The sequence below is a fragment of the Corvus moneduloides genome, chromosome 7 (assembly GCF_009650955.1).
Source record: "Corvus moneduloides isolate bCorMon1 chromosome 7, bCorMon1.pri, whole genome shotgun sequence".
In the NCBI taxonomy this organism is placed as follows: Eukaryota; Metazoa; Chordata; class Aves; order Passeriformes; family Corvidae; genus Corvus; species Corvus moneduloides.
Genome location: NC_045482.1, coordinates 1,697,145 through 1,706,368, shown reverse-complemented (window position 1 = coordinate 1,706,368; position 9,224 = coordinate 1,697,145). Strand labels below are relative to the sequence as shown.

General features: G+C 46.6%; 2 protein-coding genes across 3 annotated transcripts in view; both read left to right on the top strand.

Moving 5' to 3' along the window:
* LOC116446882 overlaps positions 1 to 9,224 on the top strand; it is a 781,927-nt gene that overhangs the window by 229,862 nt on the left and 542,841 nt on the right. The gene's annotated exons all lie outside the window — the stretch shown is intronic.
* The window catches only part of IQCA1 (IQ motif containing with AAA domain 1), a 101,445-nt gene that overhangs the window by 39,844 nt on the left and 52,377 nt on the right, over positions 1 to 9,224 (top strand). The window lies entirely within an intron of this gene.

Sequence of the window (9,224 nt, the reverse complement as noted above, 5' to 3'; positions counted from 1 at the left end):
TGCTCCACAGATGGATCTCTTTGGAGAAGCAAGCAGAGGAGGTGCAAAAGGCATTTTCAGCCTTGGCTCTGTAGAATGCAAAGAAGAAAGGAGGCAAGTGGGGTAAAAAAGAACTGTGGCATGCACTGACACAAGCGGAGCAAAGGGATAGCAGAAACAGTCATGAGGATCTGGAGAGGCAGAATCAGAAGAGGAGGGATGAAAGAGGCATAAAACTGGGGGGAAAAAAACCCTATGAGTTACCATTTTGATAAATAGGCACAGTTAGGACCAAAGACTGACAGAAAATATGAAGTGTTTCCAAGGCAAAGACAAAAGAGCAGTTCCCACGTGTCTGTGGCAGCAAGTTCAGGTGAATATATAAAAAATAAGACTCAATTGCCAAGGGGCCAGATTTGACTATGGAGAAGATGAAGGATTCATGTTGTGGCTGGGAATGTGGTAAGCTGTTATACTTTTTCCCAAGAGAAGAGGGATATGTTTAATTCCACAGTCCAGTTGTTTCCCTGTTTCCACTGGCAGTGGGTTTTCCCAACCCTGGGGAGGACAGCAGTGGAATGTCTGATGGAATATAAGGCTGACTCGGGGCACTATGGCTCCAGTGTGCCAACAGGATAATTTAACAGGCTGCTGACAAGTTCCTGAAGCGCTGAATTCCAAGTGGATTCCACACCCAGGAGGCTTGCATCGTCTAGCAGAGAAAATTCCAGTCTTACACTGCAAATGGAACGAGGAGGAGCTGAGAGGGGAGAAGGACACAGGCAACAGGAGCAGGTTATCCCATAAACCTCAAGATCTCCATGGTGAAATAGCTGGAACAGGCTCTAGGTGACAGCAGAACACTGACTGCAATCCCAGGGCTGGGAAATACGGCAAGGGCACATGAGACAAAGCTTTTCTTTTTTTAATTTGATTTAATTATTTCCCTCGCTCCTTTGTTAGGTGGGCAGCGTGGGGTTGGTGAGTACCTAGGGAAGCTCTCCCCAGGGCAAAATTCACATTAAAGCTGCTCTATCCAAATCCTATACGTCCTACCCTCAGACTGAAATCTCAGCTCATGGCTGAAAAGGTTGGGAGATGGTATTTCTGTGGGCAGAGCGAGAACTTGCCTGAAACCTGAGTCGCATCCATTCCTTCCAGAGCCAATGTGTTTCAGTTTTACTGGGAATTTCAGCGTGGGGGAGATGAGTCAGACTCCATCAAGCAGGTTGTTTTTATTATCCAGGTCAGAGTCCAGGGCTTTTAAGTCATGCTGCGTTTCAGTCCTGTGCAGAGACAACAGAAAGTCTAATTATTTACAGTAATTTACTCTAAAAACACCCAGCTATTATAGTTTATGTGCTGTGTCAGGCAGACTTAGGATCATCCTAGGCTGAATAAAAGACATTTAATGGCATATAAAGGAGTTTAGTGGGTCTTCTTAGGCCCTACTTGTACAAAATAACTTTATCAACAATAATTAGAACTATACCAGTAAGATCTTGTGCCAAATACAAACTTGTTTTCATTTCTCCACCCCTGGAAGTGTTCAATGCCAGGGCTTGGGGCAGCCTGGTCTAATGGAAGGTGTCCCCTGCCCAGGGCATGGAATGAGATGAAATTTAAGGTTCCCCTAACCCAAACCATCCCCATGATTCCATGACTTGAGCAAAGGGTGTAGAACCATAAAAGAGCTGGTTCAGTATTTACTGAGACATTTATGGAATAGCAGGAAACTGCCTGGCCCCAAAATCAGTTCCAGAGCCCCTTACTGACTCAGTAATCCTTTGGTGGCTTGGAAAGGAAGTTCACTCTCTTGCTTTGTCTTCCCCGTCACACAGGGAAAACAACTCTTCCCAGATTTTTTTGGGTTTTTTTTTTCTGGAAAGCATCTCCAATCCAGCAACCAATTCTGAAGATGCAGGTTTAAAGCAGGGCTGTGAGTTAAAGGCTGCAGTCTGTGTAGCTCCAGGAGTCCTCCAAGTATTCCAAGTCAAAACACAATTGCTCCAAGGGAGCAAATTCCAGAGCCAGAATTGTGCCACGTGCTTACATGCGCTTCCCATCACGGCCTCAGCTGTCAGAGCTGGTAACTCTGTGCCCAGAGTATCCTTCCACCTTCATGCTCTCCAGGGAAATCACACCTAACACGTGGGTTTGTTCCTGTGTGTTGCAAGGTTGGCAGTTTGGGAAGCCTGGGAACGAGCGGGAGCGAAGGTGGGAGCGGCTGACGGGGGCCTCTCCCACGCGTGTGCTGCATTCCCTTCCTGCCCAAGCCTCACCTTCCCATTCTTTGCCTCAGGGAGCTCTGCTATCCTGCAATAAGGCTGTTCCAGACAACTGATCCTCTGGAGAGGCCTGTGAAGCAACACAGCCACATCTCCAGGCCTGGAAAACAACACAAAAGAACCCTAGGATTGAGCAAAGCTGCCCTGCAGGGCTTGTCTCCAAACTGCACTTCCTGCCCCACCTTGCCTGTTCCACCACTGTGGGGAAATTACCTGTGCTTGAGCTCTCTGCTTCTTCCAAGAGCAGGTTCCAGCTCCAAATTCCCTCAGAATATCCCTTATATCCCCGGCTCTCCAGCCCCTTTGCCAGCAGTTCTCTGCAGCACCGACCCTGTCTACCAAAGGAATTATTAAAAGCACATTATGAAGCCATCGTTTAAATTAGCAATAATAAAAAAGCTGCACTTTGTGCTTATTTTTGATTAAATCTGAGTGTATCCCGCTGAGTAACATGCAGAAGGATTCAGTCATTTGGAGAGGCAATGCCAGAGTCCTCCAAAAAGTATCCAACTCTGTCAGTCTGCACAACTCCAGCCAATTTCGGGAGACTACAGGTCATGCACCAGAGCCACACCAGTTACAGGACTAGACCACTCCAATTTTTCTCTCCCAAAACTAAAAAGGTGGGAGCTAAGGAACTTGGCATCTCCAGGCATTACACTGTGTTTCCTGGACTGCAGACATGACTGGGGTTTTGAGCTAGAACTCCTGGTAAATGGCTGCTCCTAATACCATGCCTGGCTTAGAGCTGAGCGCTCATCTGGAATGTTTCTCCTTGTCCTTTCCTACACTTTTTAAATGCCAAAGTAGAGGTTCTGAATTATTTTTCTTTCTAGTGAGTTCTTTGGTTATTAGCATTGGCCAGGAGTGCAAACATCTCTAATTTAACAGATGGATTCTGTGACATTCTCACTTTTTCCCTGGTTTTAACACTCTCTGTACACCTGATGGGGATTTATTCCAATGAGGCTGAACAAGCCAACTGGGATGAACGTGGAAAAATCAAGCACTGTGACTGCTTTCATCTGTATGAAACTGCCTCCGATTTATCATTAAATAGGTCATTTATGCTTTCACATAAACCACAGAGGGAGTTTATAGACCCGCAGATCTCCTGAAGTGGACAAGGCCCTGGGGGTCCTGGTGGACAAGAAGCTGTCTTTGAGCCATGAATGTTCCCTGGGGGACAAGAAGGCCAGTGGGATCCTGGGGTGCATCAAGAAGACCATTCCCAGCAAGTCAGGGGGTGATCCTGCCCCTCTCCTCAGCCCTGAGAGGCACATCTGGAGGGCTGTGTCCAGCTCTGAGCTCCTCAGGACAAGAAGCTCCTGGAGAGGGTCCAGTGGAGCCTACAGAGGTGATGAAGGGACTGGAGCACCTCTGATGAGGAAAGGCTGAGGGAGCTGGGGCTCTTCAAGAGGAGACACAGCTGACAGGGAACCTCTGTAATGTGTGTAATTATGCAAAGTGGGGGTGCCAGAGCATGGACCAGGCTCTGCTCCACGGGGCTCAGCAGTGGGACACAAGAACAGGCAGAAACTGATGGTTCCACCTGGACAGAAGGCAGAACTTCTTCCCTGTGCAGTGACCGAACAGTGTCCAGAGAGGGTGTGGAGTCTCCCTCTCTGGGGATATTCCACAGCTGTCCAGACACAATCCTGTGCCCTGTGCTCTGGGATGACCCTGCTGGGGCAGGGAGGTGGGACCAGATGACCTCACCGTGGTTCCTTCCAACCTGACCCATTCTGGGATTCTGAGCAGTGAAAGGGAAAGCAGTGTCTGGTTACATTCCTAAAAACTTTGCAATGCACCATTTTCAGCTTCTCCTTCCCCACTGACATCTTCCTGCTGCATCAAAAGTGCTCTTCAAGGCAGTTCAGTCTTAGCTGCAAATAGTGATTCCAGTTTTAAATGGATTATCAAGCCACTCTCCCAAGCAGTGATGCAATGCCTGATGAAGCTGGTCACACACTGTCCTTTAGAAACTCCTCAAGTTAAATCATGGGCAGGCAGCAGGTCAGGGGCACAGTGATCCATGGGCGGGACAGCCATGACATAGTGGCTGAAGAGCATTTTAACTCAGGGAGGCAAAAAATGAGTTATGCCAGCCTGGGCTGTATTTCTGCACTGATAGCACAGGTGTAAGGCAGAGACAGAGCTACTGAAACGTGTCTGATGCCACCTTTGATGCCACCTTGGATCCATCTGTCTTCATCACACTGAAGAAATTACATCACTGGAAATCCCAATGAAAATCTCATCATTTACCCACAACCAGGGCTGTTTAATCACCATACTGCACTTCTATGCTCTACTGTCTATTCCAGCATTGAAAAAAGGGGTGGGTCAAAGCACAGAGCTTCTCTGCTCATTCCAGGCCCTCATTCCCAGTTTTCCAGGCAGATATAAAGGCTGTCCATGCTGCACAGCACACGCAGGGAGGCTGACATGCCCCAAGAGCACTGAATTGATTATCCATGCACACAACTCGCCATCCAGCACGTGAGCAAGAGGGAGAGCACAGACCTTCCAGGGCGTTTTTAATCAGCCAATACCCTTGAAATACCTCAGCCACCTTTCACAGGCAGGTGTGGCAGAAGAAATGCAGCAGATGTAAAACCATTTTGGAACAAGGAGGAGGGCAAAGTCCTGCGAGAGCCCACACAGAGCCGGGGATGCTTTTCTAGGTGGGTGACCTGTCCAGGCCACCATTTCTGAACCCTCTCCAGAAGCATTATCTTCAGTTTTAAGTGATGGGCCATGGTGAAGGAGTGTAAAGCAGCCAGGTTAGAGCCTTCTTGCCCTCCTGTAGAGATGCATTCTGGTCCACCTTGACTTCTAAGAAGCAAAAACAATTGCTCGAATTTCTCATAAACAAATCCCATAAAACAAAATGCTCTCTTATTCTCCATTTCACTCCAAATCCCAAAGAAACCTGTGATGTTGGAGGGCAAGTTATTTCTTTTGGCTGGCCTTGCCAGAAAAAATGGCATGCTTTATTTTCCTCTTTACAGGATTCATATTGTGTTAATAAAGTACTGTTGATTCCCTCTGGCTGACTCTGCAGGAAAACTATTCTCACAAAGCTTCTAGTCTGGGTTAAAGTAATCTGGCTTAAAACTGCCCATAATTGTTTCAGTCTCTTAAGTTTAATGCTGAGCACTGGAAATTCTGCCCAATTTGAGTCAGGACCGGGCGTTCTACGCTGGCAGGAGAAGCTGACCAAAGGTAAGGAATTCAGTAAACGCAGGGGGAATCTGACCCGGCGTTTCTTTGAGCCAGCTTCTGTATTTCTGACCTTGCTCTGAAGAGAATGGAAAGATGGGACAAAATCAAACCAGATGAGAGTTTAATGGGAGCTGTGTGCTTCAGTGTGCTCGTCATTCCATCAGCCAAGGCCCCCAGAGCCCTGGAGCAGTCCCTGAGGGCCTCCTCACGAAGGGCTACGCACCCCACTTCTCCTCTCCTCGCTGCTGGCTCGACAGGAGGGCATTCCTCCAAAGGCTGGAGACAGGCAACAGGAAGCTGGCACTGGAAACCAGCCTGGGAACAGCCTGACTGGGAAAGAGGGGGAGCAGCCCTCCATCCTTGGAGACAATTCCTCAAGGAATACAGCTCTGGTAAACACAGCACGATCAGCAACTCCCAACGAGAAGGAAACACACTCAAGGATCTTCAAACCAAGCACGGGGGCAGTGCTGGATGTCAGTTTTCCCTCCAGGGGCAGGGATAGGACATCCAGGTGTCCTTAGATCCGTCAGGATCTTTCAGTGTTACCTCACACCAGGTTTACCAGCAGCTCTGCCCAAGGCTGTTCTGCGCTGCAGGAGTCAAGCCAAAAACCCTAAATAACCGTCCAGGGATCTGCTTTCCAGTCCCTTTAATCTTCTTCCCATTTCCATGCTGTGGTGGGTGTATTTAATGTCCTCTAGCTTTGTCTGAGCCTTCAGCACAGCTTAGTTGGTATCAGCTCTTGCAAAGCAAGTCAGTTGTATCAGTCAGGACGTGATTTCTCCCAATCCTCAGTGAATTCAAATTTGAGCTCTGAGAAAACTTTGGGCAACATTTTTTGAGTGTGTGGAGGGAGGGACATGCAAAATCAGAGCACCAGAATGTTTCATGAGTGTCAATATTACAAAATATTTCTTCTGATTGTTGCAGATTTTCTTTTAACTTAAGCTGATATTGGAAGAGTAAGTCCTGTTGGTTTTCCTTGGCATTATTCATGCCCAAGCTGCCTTTAATTTCCATTCAGAAATCCAGGAGTAATTTGCAGTGCTACCATCCATGTCTCCAATTATCTCAAGGAGAAAAATCTCTTGCTATTTTAAACCAGGAATGATTTGTCAGAATTTCGAAGGGAAGAAAATTTTTAACAATCCTTTTCCCTCGTGGTTTTTACAGCAGGAATTGGGATAACCAGGAGTCCTGGCAGAGAAAGCTCATACCCCAGCCTACCTGAAGGGGAACAGAGATTCCCGTTTTTCCATTCTGCTAATTACCTATTGCTATCCCTAAAAGACCAGAAGGATCCTTGGAAAGGTAATAACTTTATGACAAAGCAGAACAGACTCTTTCGCTGTAAGAACTCAAGCAGCTTATGAACAACCGCACTGGGTCAGCCAAAGGTCTACCTCTCCTGGCCAGTAACACCACATGGAATAAAACTATCAGGGAGAATTACCACATTCCTCATTTAGGTCTGTCCCCTCCAACAACTGTTCCCAGCTATTACTTGGCTTTGAAGTTGCCTTCTCCCATTTCAGATCTAAGGCAGGCACCGGGGACCCCAAAGACCATTCTAATTACGATAGTTACTCTAATAAAGGATATCACCTTTCCCCACAAAAAACCCAAAAAGCGTCCTCGTTCCTCCATGGGAATGCTTTTCCTTGCACATTGTTGGCCTCACAACACTCGATCTCTGATTTTCAAAGCTGAATATTTATCCAGAACAATAAAGTTTCTGATCCTCCAATTACCCTCCACTGAAACGCTTCCATGTATAACAACCACGCGTACAAGCAAACACTGGGAGGATCAGGACCTGAGATAAAACATCAGTTGTAATGTGTCTGTGTCCAAACTCATTAAAGATGATAAGAAGCCTGTGGAAATCAATCTTGCTTTATAAGTAATATTGTATTTTCCCAGGTTATTTTTCCTGGAAGTGGTTTTCAAAGAGCTAAAGAAAGCACACACACAAAAAGGGAAAAAAAAAAAAAAACCAAAATAACGCAGCAAAGACACCTAAAATAAACCAGCACTGCTATTTAAGCAGCCTGAGAGAATCCATATCAGGTGGGGTTACAGAAACAGGCAAGAACTACAAAACTGATGAGGGTTTTATTTCTTTAAAGAGCTCCCCCCTCTTTGTCTGTGTCCCTTTTCTGCATGGAACACCCCTCTGTCCCTCCACTCAGCGCATACACCATCATTCATGCCTCCTCTTCTGCACACAGCCCACATCCTTTCTTCCCCTGAGAAGAGTTAAGCACTCTTGTTCCTCCAAAGAACAATTTATTTTTCCTGACAAGGCCTTTTATGCAATTAACTGGAGAAGCCATAGCCAAAAAGAAAGAATAACACATGTAAAACCACGCCAGAGAACAGAGTAGGTAGGAACTTGTTGAGTCTATTACCAGACAAAATGTTTAAATCAATGGTGTGTTCTCATAAATCAAAAGCCAGATTTAGCCCTAACTATAACCATCCCTGAGCAATGTGGAATTGAGAGAAAACACTTAAAAAAATTTTTGAAGCTCCAGAAACGAGGAAGGGAGGAAGCAGCAGATCAGACAAGCACAATGTAGGGTCATCTCCCAGGCAGAGAATTTATTTTACAGGTGAGAGTGGAGGTGCCACAGCATTCAGAGCTTGCCAATCACACTGACTTGTCCCAGTCTGGTGGTGATTTGGAGACATGAGAGAACCATTTGAACCTAGTTAAAACTTGGACATTTATGTGGGGTTTTGTGCTGTAACAAATACTGAGCCCAGAAGAGCCAGAACTCTTTGCTACAGATCAGAGACTAAAGGATTTGCACTGCAGACCATAAAAGATCATTCTTTTTCAATTACACTTGACAGGACTGAGTTATTGTAAGAGGAATAGGTTTGGAGCAGTAACAGTGAACCAGAGAACATAATGTAATTTGAGAAACAGCACAGAAACCTCATCACATCCTTTTCTTTTTCAGCTGGGAGTGCAAGATCACATCTTTTCACCCCTCCATCCTTGTCCATCCCTTTACTCTTCCACTTGAGCTGCTCTGATTCAGATTTAGGGCCCCCATTCATCCCAGTTAGAAGGCTTTTCTGTAAAGCTGTTTTCCAAGCCCCTGCTCTGCTTCCGTTGACAGGATTTCACTGCTTTCCAGAAAAGTAATGGATTTCTCACACACCAGCTTCTAAAGGTCCCTTCTTCTACAGCATCTTCCTCAGCACAGAAACTTTAGCAGTGCTGCTAAATAGTGGCTCTGGCCCAGAGAAGGATCTTTTTGCCTGCTCTGAACTCCGGCACAAGCAAGGAGAGCACAGCTCCCAAACCCAGCCTGCTGTTCAGTGCCTGGGAACACACAGCAGGGAGCAGGTCACCCCCAGGAGCCATCCTCAGCTCCCTGCCTGCAGGCTTTGGGCTCCTGAGGCTGTAAGGGCCTTCCCAGGCTGCTGCTGGGCTTTGGCTCACACAGAGGAGGTTTCTTCTTAGCCCTGTCCTTCCTCCTCACCTTATTTACTTCTGTTCAGCCCCTGAGTCCGGTCCCGCCACGTGATTTTTTAAACTTCATTTGTTCCTTTAGGCAATTGGTTTTACTAGAACTGCATCCTCCCTCAGAAATCCAGGACAATTTGCTTCTGCTTTCGCTTGCAGCGCTTAACGCGCTGTCAGCACTCCCACTGAAGCAATCACACTGAAAATAAGAGTTGCTTCTTCCAGTTCTGGCATTTACACGTTTT